A 22,857-nucleotide genomic window follows, 5' to 3' on the forward strand; every position below is an offset into this window, starting at 1 on the left:
GTTATTGCAAGTAGTTAAATACGAAATTTTCGGAAATGATCCTTGTATGGGAATAACGGACAATTATAGATGATCGTTTAACAAATTTAAAGTATATTTTCTGTAATTAGTTATAAACATTTAAGGGACTTTTCGGTAGGTACCATGTATGGGAGCTATGTTCAAAACTTTAATTATTAAAATTTTGAGAAGATATCGACAATCTAACGGAAGTTATTAACAATAAACACATTTTCCGGGAATACGTACATTTGTATGGGAGGTATATGAAATTGTGAACCGATTTTTGATCATGTTGATTCCGACACCAAGAGCTGTATCTCAGACAAAATTCATCATATTATCTGCAGTAGTTTTTGTAAAAATTATAAATAAATATGTGAAAAATCGCTTTTTTTTCGAGGTTGTCTTAAGTTTTTACTCATAACTCGGAAACTGTTTAACCGATGTTGCTGATTTTTAATACCAAAGACGGATATATCTAGATCGACTCAGAATTTCATAAGGATCAAGAATATATATATACTCTGTTGGGTCTTAGATGAATATTTCTCAGTGTTACAAACGGAACGACAAACTTATATATACCCTGTCACCACTGATGGTGGTGGAGGGTATAAAAACATATAGAGGATAGGATGAACAAGACAAATCGGTACTTGGTGATATATAAGAAAACTATAGGACTAAAATGGGGTCTTAGTCAATTCCAGGTTATGCATCAATGATCTTGTGGACTTCAGCTATACTTGGGTATAGCTGATGACATGTGTACTACTTCAATCAAGGCTATGGAAATATTCTTTCACCCATTAAAACATATAAGATATGATATGATGTGTCTTACTTCCGAACAGCATTTTACTTTAGGCGAATTGGACAAACACGATTACAGGACACGTCACGAAAGTATACTGGACACATTGGAAGGTTATATATGCTTTTCGAATATGTCGGAAACATTCAAACGCTGCTCTTAGGTAGAATGTCTTGGTCAAGCGGAAACTATGGTTGAAAACATTCTTGTGAATAATAAAACGATGGATATAACCACAAAGATCTTATGGAGTGACACTAATGAGAGCAGGACGAAAACTCTCCTCAAAATGAGGAAGTCTGAGATTATTGGACATTACGAGCACATCTATGCAAAATTGGACGTTAAGCATGTGCTGCTGACAAGCAATTGATGTTATTCGGAAAAAAACATTCTTACTATTCTTGGGAACTGAGATTCTGAACATTGAAAAATAATAATTCCGAAAACGTTCCTTTGGTGAATAGGAGCGCACAATAGTTAGTTGTCCATCTTAGGCCCTATCAGTGCCTTAGGTGGGAATAAAATCCACATTTCCCGTACAATAATAACACGGGTTGTACCATTTCAGAGGTTTTTAATTGGAGTTCGAGCTCTTAAGGGGACAAGAATTTAGGGTATTACTTAGAATAAAGTAAATGGATTTCATTAACTTCTTTAGCGCAGTATCTCCCATGTTGTGTCTGTGTGTTTTTAAGTAAATATATATAAATATCTGTTTATGCACAAAAAATGTCCAATGAAAAATAAAAGTCAAAATACTAGTTTTGCCCCAAAACCAAACTTATCCTTAAACAAAATTGAGGAAAAAACTTGTACAACTGAATGTAGTGGCAAAACAATACAGAAATAATAAAATAACTGAAAAAACTAATTCTATTGTTTTTCTCTCTTCGTAAAGTATCGCATTTTATGATTATTGTCCAAAATGGGAAAAAAAAGTTTTTTTTATCGCAATTCAGAAGACCATCAAATAATTGAATGTGCTCAAATTTACATTCTCATTCAAAAACATTTCGAGAAAGGAAGAAAAAAAAACAATGACGTTTCCATTTCAAAACAATTTTAAATACTCGACAGAAACTCTTAAAAGAGTTTTGTTGTTTTGGTTTGAAATTACTTCTTCTTCATCTTCCTCAGTACATTTATTTATACTTTGTATAGCTGTTGCTGTTGCTTCTGCCATTGTTTTTTATTCCCTGCACCACTAAAGTGATATAGATGGTCATTTTGCAATTGTGCTGTGGTTTGTAACAGGCAAAAATATTAGCCATCATGATTAAAATCAGATACTTCAATGTAATTCTTAATAAAATTCAAATCCCAAAATCTAATGATTGACATTAATGTTTAATTTGGTTGGAATAATAATGCCTACAAAAATATATTTAATATCCTTTGAGGGACCTTCTCGGAAAATTATGAAAATTTAAGAAATTCATATTATTATGGGAATTGTCATAAAACTATACAATATTAACAAATTCAGTAAACGCTGTCCGCTTATTGGCCTCATATTAAACTCTCACACTTGTCTTTCGCAGTTCGATTATATGAACCCACCGTGTGGGGTATCATATAGTCGAACTGTCTTACTGTACTTCCTTACAAACTTTTTTTTATTTTTTTTACGCTATTAAAAACTCCATTGTTGTCCATTTGAGAAGTCGTTGAAAATGCAAATTTTTTCATGCACTTCCTTCCATTTAAACAAAAACAAAACAAAATTTGCCAAAATAATAAAAAAAAAACAAATAACTTTCTTTTAATGTGAATGAAGGGTAGAAACCCAAATGGCCAATTAAAGGCACGTGGATCTTTAAGAATGTCATAGGAATTAAATACATTGATACAGTCTTTGAAATCTTTAAAAGAGTTTCACAAAATAAGGACAAAAAGTGTAAACTGATGTGGATATAAAAATTTTCCTAGTTAATGGTTGTTATTGCTAAAACTTTATATTACGCAAAAGGATGGCTATAATCCTTATTTAGGATTAATTGAAAGTCAAGATAAAAACTTAAATACTATTTGTATTGTAAATAATATTATAGAAATGTAGTCCTGTATGTTTCCGAACACGCTGGATGGGAAATTGGAACAGTGCCTCCTGAGTAAATTTTCCGATCAGTTAGCGATTCTGTCAAACATCACTTTCCTGTGATGTAAATAGGAAAATTTGGACAGCAACTGTAAAAGTACATGTCTATTCAGGCATGGGGGTTAATGATTACACAAAGTAACTCATGACAAGGTAAATTACAATTACTTGTAATGTGTAATTGGGCAATAACCAAATACTTGTAATTATAATTCAAGTTTTTTTTTTTGAAATTACAATTACTTCTAATGTATAAGGAAATAAATTCACAATTACATGTAATTTTATTCGAAAAATTTCAAGTAAAATAACAATTACTTTTAATTGACAAAACTTCAGTTACAATTAAAAGTAATTGTTGAAGCTCGAATCACAATTACTTCAAATGTAAATGTAATTGAAATTTTAATCATTACGCCTTAAGTTTGCTTCTATTATATTCTTCAGCTCAGTATAATCATGAAGTGGTCAACAAATAGTAAGAACGTACTATTGTCGTGCCGAATAGAGGTTCTTACATATATAGATAGACTTTATAAAAAGTTGGAATATCTTCAATAACTTTGGCTTTTCATTATTGAACTTTTACTTGGTATAAGATAAACTGGGAGTAGCATATATCATCTTAAGATTAACTAATATTATTCCCACAGAATTGGTATTGATTTCACTGTTAACAGTCTTGTACTGTTGAGCTCTTTAACTAGAATAAAATTTCAGGAAAATGAATGAAGAAGTAGTGAAAAGAAAGTTTATTAGCTTTTTAACACATTACTTTTCAATGTAATTTTTTTTCTAAGCAATTGAGGACAAACTTGCAGTAGCACAAAGCGTCACTGACAAAAGTTCTCCCCACTATTCCGATGGTTTGTTTGAGAGGAGATTTATTTACTAGGACAATACTTCTGTTTACTACCATACAGATGGGATGGCATTTTTGAGTCGGCAACAGCACCTAGATATGTAATAGGACGACTGAATCACGAATCCATCAAATAAGACGAGGACTTGTTCTCACTCACAGAGAATATACTTTGGTTAATCCAGTACAAAAGAAAATTCAATAGTATCACTTATATAAGATACCTTACCAATACCATCTATCACTCTCATTGAGAGAACATCCGATAAACTCACTTTAGGTGTACGTACTTGTAAGGCGCGCATATCCATACATACATACCTTATCATATACCCTTTACACTATTAGTCCGAAAGTAACTTGTCTGTATATTTCATCTCGGCAACAGCACCAAACTTATCCCGAATTATAGATTTTATCGGTCATAAGAATTTGAATCTAAACCACAATTACACGTGCGCTGCGAACGAACATATCCAGTAACCGGGACACGAATTTCGGAGTGCTTTACGCGAACGCCTGTCTTGACGGCCTTATTTCTCGGTGGTCTTTTACATCCAGCATCGCCCCTGAATCCTTCAATGAAGAACTCAGGTGGCAATTTTTGTACATGGAATTGGCCCTTTCATACACAAGAACTTTGCTGAAGTACTCGAGCTATCTAATCTCTTACCAAAGTAGCCCCATTGCGGAATGACAGGCTGCATAGGCTCAAGCCCAATGCACACCCCGACAAGGAAAAAGCACGGGTTTATAGTCCATAAAGTGACGAGCCCCAACATCGAAATCGATCTTCCGGTTATACCGGAGGATGACCACTCTTATGATGTCATTATTGAAAATACAATCCCATCGTCTAATGACCTGTTCTAGTACATTCTTTAACCTTTTTTTTAGCCCGCGCAACCACACTACTGAGATGGCTCTGTTTTGGCAACAGCACCTATAGACATATTTGGTTGTCCGAAACACCCAAAAAAAATGGATCAGGTCCCTTTTTTATAGGAATTCCAAAGTCAATAAATTTCAATAACTGACACGACAAATGTATCAATATATCCTGCTGAGATGGCAACAGCACCGAAGAACTTTTCCGAAGCGAAGAAGGCATACCAAATCAGTATTAATCTCCAATATATGGAGACTTCCTCAATCGTTTACCAATCCATCTCATCTGTTCCATTTTCATGATCATAAAGATTAATATACGGGATGACAGGATGATCATAAAGATTAATATACGGGATGACAGGCAACTATTGAATACTAACCTGACAATTCCCCTGCATATGCCGGTGTCCCATAACTCGACCGGCGTCCCAAAACCGATCGGGTTCAGCTATCCAGCATAAGCTGCTTTGTACACAGACCTGTTCGAAGAGAGAATTACCCACCCATTACTTATGGGATATATCAGTCCTTAAACCAACATTCTTTCCCCGTGAATTTGGGTTTAAGCCACAGCTACTACGTGGAACCCAAAGAAACCTAAAACAACTGACCAGCCACAACATGGTCCTGCGGGCAACAGGTCACCCGTAGTACCATATTATGCGGTGCTCTGGTTTGACATCTTTTAAATCTATGCAATGACTAAGCCAGGCAGTAGACTGTAACCAATTTATAGTCCCGCCCAGACTGGAGGTATTAGCCACCTTTTTATACCCCGGGATTGTAATAACACCAAAGCGGAGGCTTCACCAAGGTAACATGCCCTCGGGGGAAAGCAACCGGGACAACATAAAGTCCTAAACTCTGTATTATGGGCTACCGGGTTAAGTAGTTCTCTGGTCCAATTACATGTCAAATCATTCCAAGAAAACGCCGCTAGTTAATATTCATGGCAGACTAGAGGTACTGGTACATTTCCCAGGGATTGCAATCGAAGATGGCTTAACAAATCATTAAACCGAGCTATTTTGCTTTACATGCTAGGGTTAGTCCTTGTGTGACAAATTGCTATTATGTTAAACGGTCACGACCCGTCGTCATGAAATGTGGAAATAGTTTATAAGCTATAATGAAGTTGTCGTTTATCTTATATCGTGGAGTAGGCTGAGCTAGTGCCTAATGTCTATCTACACAGATAGAACCAGATCGGCGGTAGAGGTACATCTAATATCGAATAAGTAATATTCGATATCATTTTAAAGAAATGATAAATAAATATGTGCAGTATTAGAATAATATAAAGATTCGTTTTCAGGTCTACGACTAATGACGAGTGTATCTAATATCTCAAAGTATATATCTACTTCATATATTTTTAGAAAAGGTTAATCTTAAAATCCAAAATTTTAACTGGAATCATAAAACAAAGCAAATTATGTATATTTTAGGAACGGCAACAAAAACACTTTTTGCTCTTCATGTGTTCTATATTTTGATAAGACTTATATATATGTATGTAAATAAGTATGTATCTATTTATGTGCCTATTTTTTAGAAATTAGTTTGGTTTATATACATAGGTACATATGAATATTAAGATATACATGTATGTATATGGTATATATGTGGAGATGTGCGAATGTACATATAGGTTAAAAAAAAAAACTCCACAGGATTGGTATCTCATTTATATTTAAGCCTTTAGGCATAGTTTCATTTATGCCCGTTTCTTACATTTATCGTACTTTGTTCGCATTGCTGTAAATTTCCATACAATTTATGTAGTTTGTTGTTTTACGTTTTTAAAGAAAAACAACATTTTTCCCTTTAAGCTAATAAGTCTCTGGAGAAATTTAAGATAAATTAGTTCCTCCAAGATCTTTTGTATTCATTATTTGATGTTCAGTGTATAAAGTATTTAGTAACATTTGTGTGAGTGTGGGAATAGAAAGATAGAAATCAAATATGTATGTGTTTGTCTGTATGTAATATTTTACTCATTTATGTCTTGTTAAGGCTTAATATAGGTCCTTGCATATACATACATGTGTTTGTGTGTGTGTGTTCAATTGCCTAAACATATACATATGCACTTAAACATAGATCTAATGAAATTTACACATGTTAGGAAATGAAAGTTTTATTGTGTTAAATAAAAAGGACATTAAAACCAAACAAAGAATAAATGAAAGAAAAGGAAACAAAATGAAACGAAAGAACGATATAAGAAATGTTAGGAATACTTTAAAACAAATGAAATAAAAAGCTTTTAGTTAAATAAGTAGTTATGTATATGTGTATGTATTTTAGTTTTTCCTAAAACTAACTATACAAGCTATATTTTATCCTTTTTTATTAAAGTTTTTGTAGTAGTTTTATATTAAAACTGACTCATACAATCAAACATTAATAGAGCATGATTGTATGAGTATTAGATTCCTTTTGTTTTATATCCTTTTTCTGTTATACAAATGCAAGTATATGTTTGTATATTTGTGGTTGTATATTTTGTGTATGTTTATGTGTATAATATAATATTTAAATCATCTTAAAAGGTCAAACTTTCTTTACTTCAAAAGCACACACACACACGCCTGTACTTATACTTTTATAGTACAGGAAGTGGTGATAAGTTGGTGGGTTTTCAAGAAACAAAGAGAACTGTGAAAAGGTCACAAATTTAATATGAAATCAAATATTTACTAAAAATACTTTCTAAATTTTAGAATTTTCTAACAAATTTATCAAAAACAAAAGACTGCTTAATTCAGCAGAATAATTTAAGTTTAAAGGAAGGAAAGTCTTTATATACTATTTAAGATTTATATGATTGCATATTCATAATGACAAGGTTTATAAAGTTTTAATAAATTTTATACATAAATCTAAGTCTTAAGACACAAAAAAGTTTTTAAAGAAATTCTTAGTAACTGAATTTGTTAAAAACCATTTGAATAACCCATTGACTTAGTTACCGCATTTAGTTATATAAATATGTAATGATTTTTTATATATACAAATGTTTGTATTTAACTCATGTGGAAGGTACGACGGTCCTTTTTAGTCCACCCGTTTTGACATTAATGTACTACTCTTAATATTATATTTTTCCAGATATACTAATTTAATATTTTCTTTTTATAAGGATGTCAAGCCCACTACGGCCATTGTGCCCATTTTGTTAAGAAAGTGTTATATGAATATCAAATTTGTTCTATCTGTTGCAGTTTTTTATATATGTGACTTTAATACTTGTTTATATGACAATGTGTCAACTCGCCAACTTGAATTTTCGAATTCAATGGCTATAAATCCTTGCAGACCTTTAGGAATACAATTTGAAAATTTCCTGAATACTGGTTCATTAAATTGTTATACTTTGAAACACTGATCCAAGATTGAAATAGAACATTAGATTTTGATCTACGTGGATAGCTCTCAGATAGTGGGCCAAGCAGTTCTGTTGTTCTATGCTAAAGAATCAGAAGTGTTCTAGCGTCTACCTTATTACAACAAAAACATTCAGGCAGAAGTCTGAGCAATAACGGAATGCGTAACATGTTTACTGACAGCCAGATGGCAATTAGAAAGATATCTGCTGACAAAGTTAAATCTAAGACTGTATTGGATTGTATAAAATCTTAAACCGAATACTCTCACATAGCTTTACATCATAAGGATTCGAGTCTTCTCGGAAGTTCTCGCAAAGGAAGTGAAAATATACTAGATTGAAAGGAAAGGTACCTCGATATTGTTAACTTGACAAATGCAAAAGCGTTTGACGCAACGAGGGCTGAATTTAAAATATGGATGAAATTATTCCATTAGGAATAATTAAACGGTAGCAAAAATACATTGATTTTATACGCTGAACAAAACATAGGCAGAACGAGAAGCCTCCTCAAAATGAGTAATTATGAGACTAGTATGACGACACGTATTCTGAGCTGTCGCACAGGATTACGGTCATAGGTATACAAATTTTGGCGTCGAATTCTGACGAATGTAGAGCAAGTAGAGGAGGTAGTAATACTCAGAAGCTCTTTCTTTGCAATTGTTTCGGATATAACATTTCGCACTAACAATGATTAAAATTCTTAGGAATTACGACCAGGAATCTGAGTTTCTGAACATCGAAAGATATCGGAAGATTTTTATCAATAAACCCAAAAAATTCTAAGAGTATTATTCATAACAATTTATCACTGGTTTATAAGACAATTTTTTATACAAAATTTGTAAAATAAACCTTTGATAAATTGTCTGAGAATTATTCATCTGAGATACACTTTGTTATGTATATTCTGGGACCTTATGGATTTCTCAGTACAAACGGCTCTTTTCGTTTATATGTGTTAAACACATTAAAACAAAGCAATAGAAATTAATCAAATTCCCACAACATATTAAACAATCTTCTCGGTAGTTTAGCAATGCAAATCTGTCTGATAAGTTCAGAGTTATATATAAAATATGTATATATTCCCCTAAAATTATTGGTTACACACTTACTAAATAAGTATTAAAAGTCGGACATATGAAAAGAGGCAAAAATTAAAGTCCTCACTGACAACTGTTACATCCAGTCGATATAAATTTGGAAAGAATTGACGAACTTATAACAGTGAATGTGGTAACAATATAACAATAAAGTGTGTTTGTTTGTTCGTTCGGCTGGACCGATTTTCCTGAAACAATGTCTTCCTGTATGTCTGGAAGGAACTATAGGCTACTTTTTATGTTGCATTTTAAAGTAGGCTACGTGCCACTTCCATATAAAAAATATATTGCATCAGTATATCTGAGATAATATAACAGTTAGAATGTTCAAATTTTGTCGGAGCTACTTTAGTGTCAAATGATTATTTAGGACACAAAGTTGACGGATTTGCATTAAAGGGCGTGGTACCTCCCATAACTTTACCCTAATAAATTTAACAGACATGTTAATATTTTGGGAAAAAAATTGGCGTACTACCCATGAGGGGAGCTGCACCTCCCATATTAATAAAATACAAAAATTCGTTTATCTTGGAAATTAATAAAACTAATTTCTTCAAATTTTGCACAAAGAACTTTAATATTCATCTGAACATTTTGAAGAAAAAATTTGGGGGCTTGGAGCCCCGAAATGAATTAAATAGAAAAATTCATATATATGAAAATTCATATGAACATTCAGAGAATAACGTGCGAATTTGCAATGGGGGCTTGGCACCTCCTATATAAATTAAAGTTCCGTATATCTGGGAAACTATTAGATTATTATTTTTATTCATATTGATTTAATGGTAGCAAAGCACACTGGGTACAGCTTGTACTTTATAATTTACAACTTAATATAATACATATGCCCTACTTTAATATAGAATCTTTATTTTATTACAAAATTACCAGTTTTCTTCAAACTGCGCACTCTAAGATAAAGACATTAAAAAGGAAAAAATGTATTTTTAATTCAATTAGAAATGAGTTTTACTAAACGGTTTAATTTGCTACAAAAGGACAAAAAACATAAAGTATTTATTTAATAACATAACATTATAACAAAACTATTCAGGTTTTGGCAGCATAAAAAAACAAAGTTCTTAACATCAACATCATTGCGTCTTTGTCATATAAATGGCATCACATCTGCATGATGGAATGTCAGACTTGTTATGAATGACAGTAGAACATGTCATTCTTACATGATATTGACTCATTAGTGATGCCTGTCGTATTTATATGAATGTACGAATATTTGTCTGAATTTCTTTTCTCCTGCCATGTATGATGGTATGGATCTGATTTTTATGACAATCGTAAAATATACAACAAAATAAAAAATACCATAGGAGAATACAACCAACTATTAAATGTCCATCCCAAGACATACCCAAAGGAATAAGAAAATAGAATAAAATCACAGTTTATATTACAACAAAAAAAGGACAATAACTAGAAATGAAACGAATTAAGTTGAGGGGAAACAAACAACAGCAAAAACGCAATAGTTTTGCAGTAATTGTGTCAAGATTTACTAGAATAAAATGCGTGAAACTATTTAGAAAAATAATAAAAAAAAACAAAAGAGCATTTACAAAATTCAACTCCTTTTGTTAAGTAGTTTATGTTTGTTTTTTTTTTATTACACAGAAAATAATGCCTGCTGGTTTCTCCTTTTTATAAAATTTAACACCATTGTCATTAAAAACAACAAAAGCAAACTGACGAAGTATGAGCATGACTGACTGTATGACATTGACTATCATCACTCAAATAGTCATCATTTTATTATCATCATCACCATACCACTACAATCTTTAAGCACTAAAGTAACCCAGTAGTTTTATAAGAAGTCATGTACCCTCTTTTGCACTTGGTTGGTTCACGCAGAGATAAGGTCAATCGTAATTTTTGACAAGTATATTGCAGAATTCGAGCATATCTATCTATCTATCTATCTATCTATCTATCTATCTATCTATATTCGTTTATTTGGGAAACTAATAGTACTAGATTCAAAATTTTAGCACTTTGTGAACATTTAGAGAAAAATTGTCGGCACCACCAATGTAGAATCTTCTATTATGGTAGAATCTTCTATTATGGTAGCAAAGCACAACGGGTATTAGATAATTCCTGAGTAAACCTAACCCTAAGTTTTACGTAAATTGCAATTGTGCGATTTAGCTACTCCGAACTGCAGGAAATCTTCAACCACTTTCTATACACACATAAATACAATGAAACTTGCTTTAAAAAAATATATATATATTCATATCGGGTCTATATAAGCGATTCATACTCTGCTGTATAAGTATTCATTCATTCATTTTCTCCTCTTTTTTCCTTGTTCAGGGGTTTATTTTTTTACGACGACTTTAGGCTGTAATTTTTACGATCTTGATTTTTTACAACTTTTTCACAGTTTAACTGCGCATTACAAAAAAAAAAGAAGAAACTGCTTTTTTTCTTCCATTACCACCTAAAGGAAGGCAATATTTCGAGGTTGAGGTATAGACAGATATAAAAAATGTTAAAAAACGTATAAAATAAGACAAAATAGTTGGAATATATAAAATATTTTTGAAGGACGAGTATCACCAGTAAGCGTTGTCCAATAAACGTTTGTGTTTTGTTTATGCAGTCGTACGTTCTTTACTTATCATTGTCATCAGTTGTAATAAATAAGTACTTTAGTAAATGAAGTATTGCTATATATTTGTGACAGGGTTTGCGATTCAAATTCAGCGTATAGTTTTCAAGGAATACTTTTTTATTGGTACAAACTGTTTGAAGCCATTTATCCGAAGAAATCAAGAACTTCGAGACTTTATTGTTATTTTCGGAATTGATAGCCATTCACATTTCTAGTTGTGATTAAGGCCATCTGAATTCATTTTGACTTTGTGTAGTCTAGATCAAGATACTACGAATTCTTTTTACTCCGTCTAGTCTATTGTTATTTGTATTCTCAATCGAGATCAAGGGTTTTATAGAATCTAAACATAAACAGGTCTTCAGGGCCATTAGTTACCTCTTTCAGCATTCTATACCATGTTGGGAAATTTTCCGTAATTTCCAAGACCGTATTTTGCTAATATAATTATAATTCCCAAAATCAAGGATCAAGGGTTTTATAGGATCTAAACATAAGCAGGTCTTCAGGACCATTAGTTAGCCCTTTCAGCATTCTATATCATGTTGGGAAATTGTCCGTAATTTCCAAGTCCGTAGGTAGCTAATATAAATCCAATTTCTAAATAGGGTGAGGCTAGCAACCCTTAAAATTACAGCCCAATTGCACTTTGTCAATATCTTGTGAAATATTTAGGATCCATTTTCTATGATTCTCCTACGGGATTTTTGCTAGCCTTCCTATCAGAATAATTCATTAGAAATTTCGGAAGCAAAGTGCTGGCTCCATTCTATTTTCCAAGGCGTTCGATAAAGTGTAACAAAGTGCACTTCAATCAAAACTAAACCATTTTGTATCAGTATTAACATCTTTCGAAAAAGAGATCGTACTAAAGATGAAATATCTTAAACGAATTTAGGAGTCTTCTTTGATCTTCTTAGTCCGAGTTCATTCTAATCTTTTATTCTATCTAATCTTTCGCGAGCGAGTTCTTCTGACATTTTTTTGAAGATTAGAACAATGAAGCAAGTCATGATGGTAAATGCTTAAGCACGAAAGAATACCTGAATGGTTTTTACTTATATGGATTCAGTGTTGCATTTTACGTTGTTTATTTTGGACATCGTTCAGAAGTGGACGGTTGTAAAAAGTGATGTCGTGGAAGTTATCACCTGATGTTGTAAAAGTTGAGCACCTTGCAAAGTGTTTGTACAATGACCGGCAAAACCAATTACGCAAGATTCACAAATGGGAGGTAGTGAGTCGGCAAAAAGCTCAAACTGTGGATGAGAAGACCACAATGCACCGTGAAATTAGTTCTTCACATAAAGTACTTTGACATCTTGTATTAATTCACTGTGGCATCGTACCAAAGTGGGGTGTGTTTTACTGTTATATTGATATTAAAATCGAATGGGGTTTTTTCTGGAATTAGGGAACTTGTTTTGATTACCCGCCTTTAATTAAGAACATGCTAGTTGATTGTTTATCGAATTACTAGGAAATTCAATCTTCAGCCGTACCGTATGTATTACAAACTTCCTGTAGAAGAACACTTTCGATTTTAAAATATTTAAGTCAAATGTACACAAATATGGGACCTATTTTCCTAGTGTAGCAAAAGTTTGAACTATACATTACTATATAGCTAAACGATAGATCAGAAGGACTTTGGATCAATTGGTAAGGATGACTTTAGATTTATTTTTAGTCCATTCAGTCTATGGTCTTTATTTAGTATAGATCAGTTCATTGTCTGAACTATAAATCATTCTATAGTCTGTGCTAAAGATCACTCTTAAGTCTGCACTATAGATTTTCTTGATCACCTATGAACTGATCGAGAAAAAAAGGCAATTTAAGCGAATTATTTTCAAGATAAGAACTTTCGAAAGTATATTTTTACTAAGCTAATGCAGATCAAGGTAATCAAATCTTTTAGAACAAATTTGACTATTGATTCTGCGAAACTTTGCCGTTTAACACACTAACATTATCGTTAAGCTCTCACGTCCAATTTTGCATAAATGTGCTCGTAATCCTGTGTGTCCACTCAAAATACGTACTATCATACTAGCTTCAGACTTGCTCATTTTGAGAATATTTTTTGTCTTGCTTTCATCAGGGTCACTCCATTGGATTTTCGTGATTCTACCCACTGTTTCATTATTCCAAAAAGTCTTATGGGATTCTCTTACCCATACTTTTAGTTCAGCTTTTGTTGCGTCGAATGGTTTTGCGTTTGTCAGGTTAACTGCCTCGAACTTACTTCCTTTCCTTTAAAGCTATTACATTCGCTCTTTCGTTACCGACTACTCCAGAGTGGGCTGGTACCCATATGATGTGAACCTTTAGATTTAGTTCTATCTCCTGATACAGCCCTAATTGCCTTCTGGCTGTCGGTAAATATATTAAGCGTTGTGGGCGCAATATTTATTCAAATCCAATTAACGCATTCCGTTATTGCTCGTACTTCTGCTTGGAAGCTTGTGTTATGATTTGGTAAACGGTGGTATAATTCTGCTTCTGGATCTTCATTATATAGAATCCCAGCCCCACTTTATTCCCCAATGTATTCCCATCCGTGTAACAGCGGATTCCTACTGGTATTTGCTCTAATGTTCCGCTTGACCAAGACATTCTATCTGTGATCAGCGTTTCAAAGTTTCCAACATATTCTGTTTCTGGTATTCCATCAGGCACATCCGATGATTATGTATAACCTTTTAATGTATCCAGTATACATTGATGACGTTCGTCTCTAAGCGCCGCCTCAAATCTTAAATATGTTTCAATGGGTGGAATATCTAGCAACGTTTCCAGAGCCTTAGTTGAAGTAGTACACATGGCATCACTTATACCCATGCAGCATGCACGCTGAACTCCCTGTAGTATCTTGATATTGCACTTTTTTAAAGCCGCGAAATAACTTATTTTTGATAGTTATATCGTACATCTCGCAGCTTATCAATCTATTCCTTAGAATATGGTTGATCCAGTTACGGAGCACCCGGTCAACATAAAACTGATCTAGGGATTGGATAAGATTATCAGTGTGCACGTTATTGAAGGCGCCTTCGATGTCAATACATACCGCCAGTGTATATAGTTCGATATCAAAGGATGCACCTATGTAGTGGACAACTTCGTTTACATAAGCATGTTGCTTGAACTTTAGGTCCTTTTCAGGTATATTTGAATTTAAATATTTAAAGATTTGTTTAACATAAAAGGACAAACTCGCTAGATGTTTTCTTGCATGATAGGGACTGAAAGGATACTGAAATAGATCACAAATCAGTCGATTGTGTGATTGACTCTATCTATTAGAATTTAATATTAAAACAATAAAAAAATTCCTATAGCTTTCGAATTACAAAACTTTCCGTTATATTTTAAACTCACAAAGATTAAAAATCCACAATAAAATTTGTTAATTAACTTCTTTCAAACTTTTAACTGTTAAATATTTACAATAAAATTTATGACACAATTTTCCCCCTAAATTTAAACAGACTTCACTCATAACCCCTTTAAATCCTTCATGCAACCCCTTTTTTATGTTGTTTGCCTTAAATGAGACAACATTATAGTTGGGATTTTTTTACGACTCTATTTTGTAGCAAGTTAAAGATTTTCTTCATTATTTTATTATTCCATTACCATAAAATTTGTTATAAATTTAATTTTGTTTTAAAACGTTAAATTGCTGAAATATTCTTTCAACGCAACTTATACATATGATTTTTGTTTGATATTTTTCTAACGAGTTTATAGTTAAACTTTTATTTATCGTAGACTTTTATAGTTTTCATATGGAGCTACAAACAACTTTTAAGCTATAGAAATACAAGTTTATCCCTTCAATATGATAGATAACATAAAACTTCCCATAAACACTTTAAAGACAACTTATTTATGAAAGTAATTTGTAAGTGAGTAGTAACAACATAAAGAAATTTTCAAACAATAATAAATTATCGTAGAGTTAAATTATCTATATGCTATTCCAATAAAAGTTAAACTAAAAAAACGAGAAATATTTTATGACTCTGTTTTATGGGCCTCTAATGCTAAAAAGTCGAACAATCAACAAAACCTTTAAAAAACTGCCATAAATAATTGATTAATGTCACAATTTGACAGCTGTCAAAGGCAAGCATATGTGTCAGCAATGTTTTTCTTTTTTTATAGAGATTTTTAAAGACAACTTAAAAAGTACTTTAAAAGTCATTCATTCTTCTTAACCAATTTTCTAAAAAGTTTTTTCTTTAATCTTTTTTTTTTTTTTTTGAATTAGTGATTTTTTCCTCAATCCCTTTTGTCATAAACAGCGTTAATGACTGACCTGTCAGTTTTCGTATGTTAGATAAATGACTTAAATTGTCACAAATGTATGTCTGCATTTAACATTTTTCTAATCCATTTTTAATGTTTGCAGGAAAATTATATTTGTATGCCAGTATGTATGACTTACATAAAGAACAGTTTCGGATTGGGTAATTGATATTTAATATTTTGACATTATCATTACATTACCTTGTATGTTCCTGATTGTACTGCAATGACTTAAATCCGACAAAAAAAAAACGATGAAAATCAGTCAAAAATTTAAATTTTAAAATAAGTCTAGTTTATAGAGAAACAATTTAGAAATATATTACATATATACAATATGTAAAAAAAAACTGGAACTACTCTTAAACTTTCTTTAACCGACTGGCTCCTCGGTGCAGGTTTTCATAACGAGCAACCTTCATCTTGGTGTATTACAATACCGAAATAGAGATGCTGCCAGTACCTCTAGTCTGTCTGAAGTTCAGACTTGACTATAAGTTGGTGATGTCAAATATATCCTTAGTCTTTTTTTGACATGATTTTACATGGGATCGTACTAGGCCACCTCATAATCTGGTACTACGGGTGGCCATATCTCCGCACACTACTCTCGTAGTGGCTGTGTTTTAAACTCAAATTCTCGGAAAGGAGGTTATTAGTCAAAAGATCGGTATACGGTGAAATATAAATGTTCGTCATAAGTTTCTGTTACCGATTCTACATTGTAAGAGCGGTACAAGCCATAGGGCATAAAATGTTGAAATTAAGGCGATAATGGGTGATTTGACTTGTATCTAATCGACAAGAGGAATCCTGAGTTGTATTTGTGGAGATGTTATAAGGACGTGAGAGATGCTTGAAGTTTCGGTATAGTTGGTTGAGATGTTGTGGAGTTGTAATACCTTAATCTTTAAATTGTCAGCGATTTTCCTTTATGGTTGAGTGTTTTGGCGGTAACATAAGTTGTGGCCACTGAAATAAGTCTAACTAATAAAATATAGATCGAATCAAAAATTACGTCCCCTAGGTGATGTTGCCAAAACAACAGATGTGTAGCTAGGCGTCTATAAGAGGTCCAGGAATGCACTGGGGTGAGTCTTTAAATGACATTAATGTTCGTAGCGACATGAAATTCCTCATAGCATAAATAGTCAGTGATTGCAATCTCCTTTGTCGAGGTTAGATTGACCTGAAATTCTTCAACTGAGCTACTATAGCAAGACATTGGATAGCTTAATTACTTAAGAAAAGTGCACGTATACTGGACGGGAATTCTATATACGTAAATTGCCTCCTTTGTGTAAGATTCACAGATGTGAGTCGCAAAGAATTTCATCTACTGGTTGAAAAAACCACCACACGACAGGTTCATGTTCTTATGTCAAGGTACCCAACATAGTTAAGTACTTAGTAGGCACTTAGTCGGATGTGGAAATAATACTACCAATTTATATTATTGAAATATATGATATATATGATATGAGGCGGCATTTAGAGCCGAATAGCTCTAAACTTTAGGCGAACTGATGCAAGGCGGTTGTGAAAAAGGTCAAAAATGTAAACACATTACAAGTTAATATTGACTTGTCCGATTACGTTTCATACACAGAATATGTGGGAAATTTTTAAACACTGATTCACATCAGATGTGCCCGACAGGATACCACATACAGCATACTTCGAAAATTTTGAAGTATTCATTCCAGACCAAAAATCATGCTAAAATGGAACATAGATTAAATACCCGTAAGATTCCGTCGATACATGAATGGCTCTATATAAGATTAAATAAAGCGACAACAGATGTTAATGTATTTTGCAACATTCAGAAGGCAATCATGATCGTATCAGATCATAAAGTGAGAAAATGTAAGATGTATATAACCAATCCGGGAATATTTCGCAACAAGAATGAAAAGTTAACGTAACGGATGAAGAACTCATGTAAGGACAGTTGTGACCGAGAATGCTAATCAGAATGAAGGCCAATCAGAATCTACTGGAGCATGGAGCAGGGCAGATATCAAACTACTTCGGTGTATTTCAGTATGTTATAAAAGTGGATAATTTTAAAAATTATAAAACATTTAATTTTTTTAACCGTATTGTGGAATATTTTTACGTATTATTGACAAAAAAGAGATTTTCTATAAGAAGGCTCATAGGGATGTATGGGTAAATATGGGCCTATGTTTAAAAATTTTGGAAGAGGAATTTACGTCCACTTCATAGTTATTTATGTGGACTTTAATCGTTTTATTAGAAATTATAAGTGAATTTTGACTTTCAAGACATTTTTTTCCGGTTCGGGTGGTACGGTTGTATGAGGGCTAGGCGAAAAAAGGACCGATTTCAACCATTTTCAATAGCATTTGTTCTTGAACCTAAAAAAAAGAAAGTGCTAAATTTAGCTAAATCGACTCAGAAAGTGATTCTGAGTCGATTGGTTCTTTAAGGTGGGTCTAGAACCAATATTTTTGGGTGTTGCAAACATCAGCACACACGCATAATACCATCCCCACTATAGTGGTGTAAGATATAATGATATTTTTCTTTATATAAATTTGCTAGTGTACGTGGGTAATATATAGTTTTCGATAACATATAATTTATCAGCAAAGTTAGAAGTCCTGAAAACCTTTTTTCGCTGTTTGAAACCATTAATTTATAATACGATACGAAAATAAATGCGTAAACTTTTGCTGTCAAACTTATGAATTTTCTCATAACTAACCACGCATTTTCATAAACAGTTTTCTTTTTCCCAGTTTTTGTTCATAATGTTAACGTTATAACTCAAATTTAAAATAAATCAGCTAATTCGAACCGAATACACACAAAATATGGGTATAAATTCTTGCACGGTGGAAAACAATTGATAGAAAAATATTTACAATATTAAAAAACGCAATATTTAAAAACATTTCCGGAATAATGCAATAAAAGCCATTTTGGATCACTGTGCAAGTTCGGTAATATGAATGAATTTGAAATGTATTACGTTATCGCATAAAAATAAACGACTGAATGAACAGACAAACAAATACACATACGGATGGTTGAATTTTTGGTTGGAAACTGAATGTACCAACAAATGACAGAGTGACTGACTGGCAGTGTAACAGTGATTGGACATAGCACATGGGATAACATGGATCATATGCCAACATCTAAAATTGACAACGACATTTTACAATAACTGACAGCATATTTATGTTTGTATGTGTATCAGTTCAATTTTTCTTTTTTGTTTTTTTATGTATATGTGTATAATTTACTATTTTGCTAATGCCATCGTTATCGTTAAAATGAAAAATAAAGAACTTTTTAAAATATAAACGAATACTATAAAACCAGAATGGGTAGATGAGTAAACAGCAAAGTATGAAGAAATCATAAAACGTCTAACCACACACACACAAACATGTAGATATGCATGTATTTCAAATTACTTCAATTTGATGAACGTTTCCTTGGCATTGTTTGATTTAATCATCAATATAATCAATCGTGTGAGTTACGGAAATGTTTTTACAAAAATAAATTCAATTGAAATATTAGTTACGCGTGATATTTTGTTTGAGTTTCTATGAAAGTTTATATGTTCGCGAGTATAAAAGTTCTAAGAATTCAAATTGAGATAAGTTGAACTTTATAAAAAATTCATAAGTTTATTGCAATGTTATGAATTGAGGCCGAGTTTCTTTATCACCCTCTAGTCATTCCGATTCTACTTTAAGTACAAGGATGCATAAAAATTAAAAAAAAAAAAAAATAAATGAAAAACTTCACCAATACAATGTTCTTTACAAATTTTACTTCCATGGTAATGTATGTCAGTGTGTTTTCTAACATTATTCCGAAATATATTTACACGTTTTTGGCAAAGAAAAAAGATTATTACAAGAGGATCACAGGGTAATAGGGGAAAATATGGACCTATCCTATATGAATTTTGACCTTAAAGTCATTTTCTGAAGTCAGTTTTATGGGGGCTAGGGTCAAATGAAGTCCGACCATTGCAAAAAACGGTAATTTCATTAAAAGTTCTATAAAACTAAGTTTTGCCGACTTTTGTTGACATAATAAAACCTTTAATTTAATTATGAGCCCAAAGGCTCTATTCGGGGGTACGGTTGTATGGGGGCTAGCCAAAATAAAGGATCGATTTTCAATAGACATTCCTTGACCAAAAAAAAAGAGCGTGTGCCAAATTTCATCCAAGTATCTTGAAAATTACCTTGCGCACAACGTTTACATGGATAGCCAGCCAGAAAGACAGACGGACGGACACATCTTAATCGACTCAGTAAACGATTCTAAGCCGATTGGTATACTTTATGATGGGTATAGGACGAATATTTTTGTATGTTATGAACATCAGCACAAACCCAGTATATCCTCCCCACTTCCACCTTGGCGAGACCTCCGCCTTGATGTTATTGCAATCCCGGGGTATAAAAAGGTGGCCAATACCTCCAGTCTGGCCGGGACTGAAAAATTGGTTACAGTTTACTGCTTGGCTTAGTCCTCGCATACATTGACAGAGGTTAGACCAGAGCACCGCATCTGGTACTACGGGTGGCCAGTTGCCTGCAGGACTATGTCCTGGCTGATCAGTTGGTTGAGGTTCCTTCGGCATCCACATAGTAACTGGGAGAGTAAGTGGCGGTTAAAGGACTGATGCATGATAAGGTCAAGATTTCAGGATAAGTTTGGTGCTGTTGCCGAAAACAGATACCCACAGAGGAGTGACTGTGGGACTAAGCGTTGGAAATGAATTGGTATTAATTGTATATGGGATGATTGTGGTATTAATTGTATATGGGATGAATTGGTATTAATTGTATATGGGATGAATGTGAGGTTCGGCGGTCCTAACACCACCCGTCTACCTAATGAATGTTTCGTATATTTTTCTCTTATGAATGTGTCGTATGAATGAGATGTGTGGTGGGTTGAATGATGATGAATGAAAGGTATCATATATATACATATGATACCATTGAATTTTCCTTCCTTGTCCAGATATGTGATATGAGTATACTTTGTTCATATCAGAATTACCACAGTGTGTCCCTGTGAGTAAGAACAATGTCCTCGGCTTATTGATGGATCGTACGTCGGTCCACCAGTTACTTCTCTAGGTGCTGTTGCCGCATCAACAGAGGCCATCCTATGGTCAGCACTAAAGTGGAGTAGGCCTGCCCGTCTGTTTGTAAATGTAAACCTTGTAATCAAACTACAGGTCGCAACTAACTAAATAACTAACCATGGAAACGACAACATTCATATTGCTAGGGTATCAGTTACTCCGCAAAAACTCCTGCGGTAATCTAGTTTTGTACCCTCATCGATCTAAACTGGAAAGCAAATGAGGATCATGTGTATAAGAAAAATTCTGAAATACTTCCTCTTTCATTCCCAGGCTTTCCTTGAAATTGCATTCAAAAATTTTAGCTGCGATGTTATTCCTGCAATTATTTAAGTCCCCAAAGAACAACGATACAATAATTTTAAATAACATTTTAAAGAACTACTACAAAGATTCTGAATATTGAATGCTATTTCCTTTAATAAACTTTAACATGTATTTTTTATCAAATATTTAGCAATTGTTCTCAAAACATAAGCAAACAACGTAAAAAATGGATGAAAAAAACTACAAAGTTATTATTTTTGCACCATGGCACAAGTTTAATTGAGTTTTTTTTCTGCTTTGGTTTTTTGACATTTCGAATATTTAGATCACTTTGTCCATTTTTTTCAAATTCTTGTGTATTCGCTTGTTTTACTGACAAGTACTGGCATTGTTACGGCAAGAATATTTGATAAAGGTTTCCCTTTGAATATGATTTTGTTTATTAACAAACATTTTCTGTTTTTTTTTATTTTCCGAAAACTAAAATTCACTCACACGTACTATGAAAGAATTTAGTTTTTGTGTGCATTGGCGTGGCAGTTCCAGTAGTTTTATACGGAGACGATGTTTTCTTTAAATTTGAATTTTTAATACAAAATTTCGAAATAAAACTTACATACATATATTTGGGTTATTATCCCAGTTCAAAAGAAAACAAGTGGCGTAGATCATTTTGTAACTCCGAATGATAGATAAAATCATAAGTTCCGAACTGGCGGGATATGTTTAAATATACATGCACTAGCATACCCTGAATGCTTCGCTACCCTAACTTAAATTAAATACATACACAATTTTGTTTACTTTTACAGAAAATATACAATTTTCCCCTTTTCGCTTAGAAATATACTTCTTCGAGAATTAAGTCTACAAAATATTCCGTATTTAAATCTATATATCACAGATAAAACTCAAACGACTGAAGTCCGCATTCATTTGTTCCAGCAAAATAGTGCTTTCAAAAAGTACCAAACAGTTTACTCGAATTTGGTCCTATATAGGCCGAATTCCAAAATAATAAACCAACAGCTTATTTTGTGGAAGTAAATAAACTACTTTTTCAAATTAAAAAAAAATGGCTCAATGAGTTTGAATAAAAATAAATTTCCCGTTTCAAATTTCAATGAGTTTGAATAAAAATAAATTTTTCCGTTTTTTCTCTTTTAGGTACTAATTTTGCCCAGTGAAATGCAAAAATTTTATTGAAAATAAATATTACAGAGTTAGTTCGCAATTTAATAGTAATTATTCAGTAAACCGAAAAAGTTCTCTTAATGTGCTAAAAAAAGTACCATAAATACAG

This window comes from Lucilia cuprina, chromosome 5 (genome assembly GCF_022045245.1).
Source record: "Lucilia cuprina isolate Lc7/37 chromosome 5, ASM2204524v1, whole genome shotgun sequence".
NCBI classification, from domain to species: domain Eukaryota; kingdom Metazoa; phylum Arthropoda; class Insecta; order Diptera; family Calliphoridae; genus Lucilia; species Lucilia cuprina.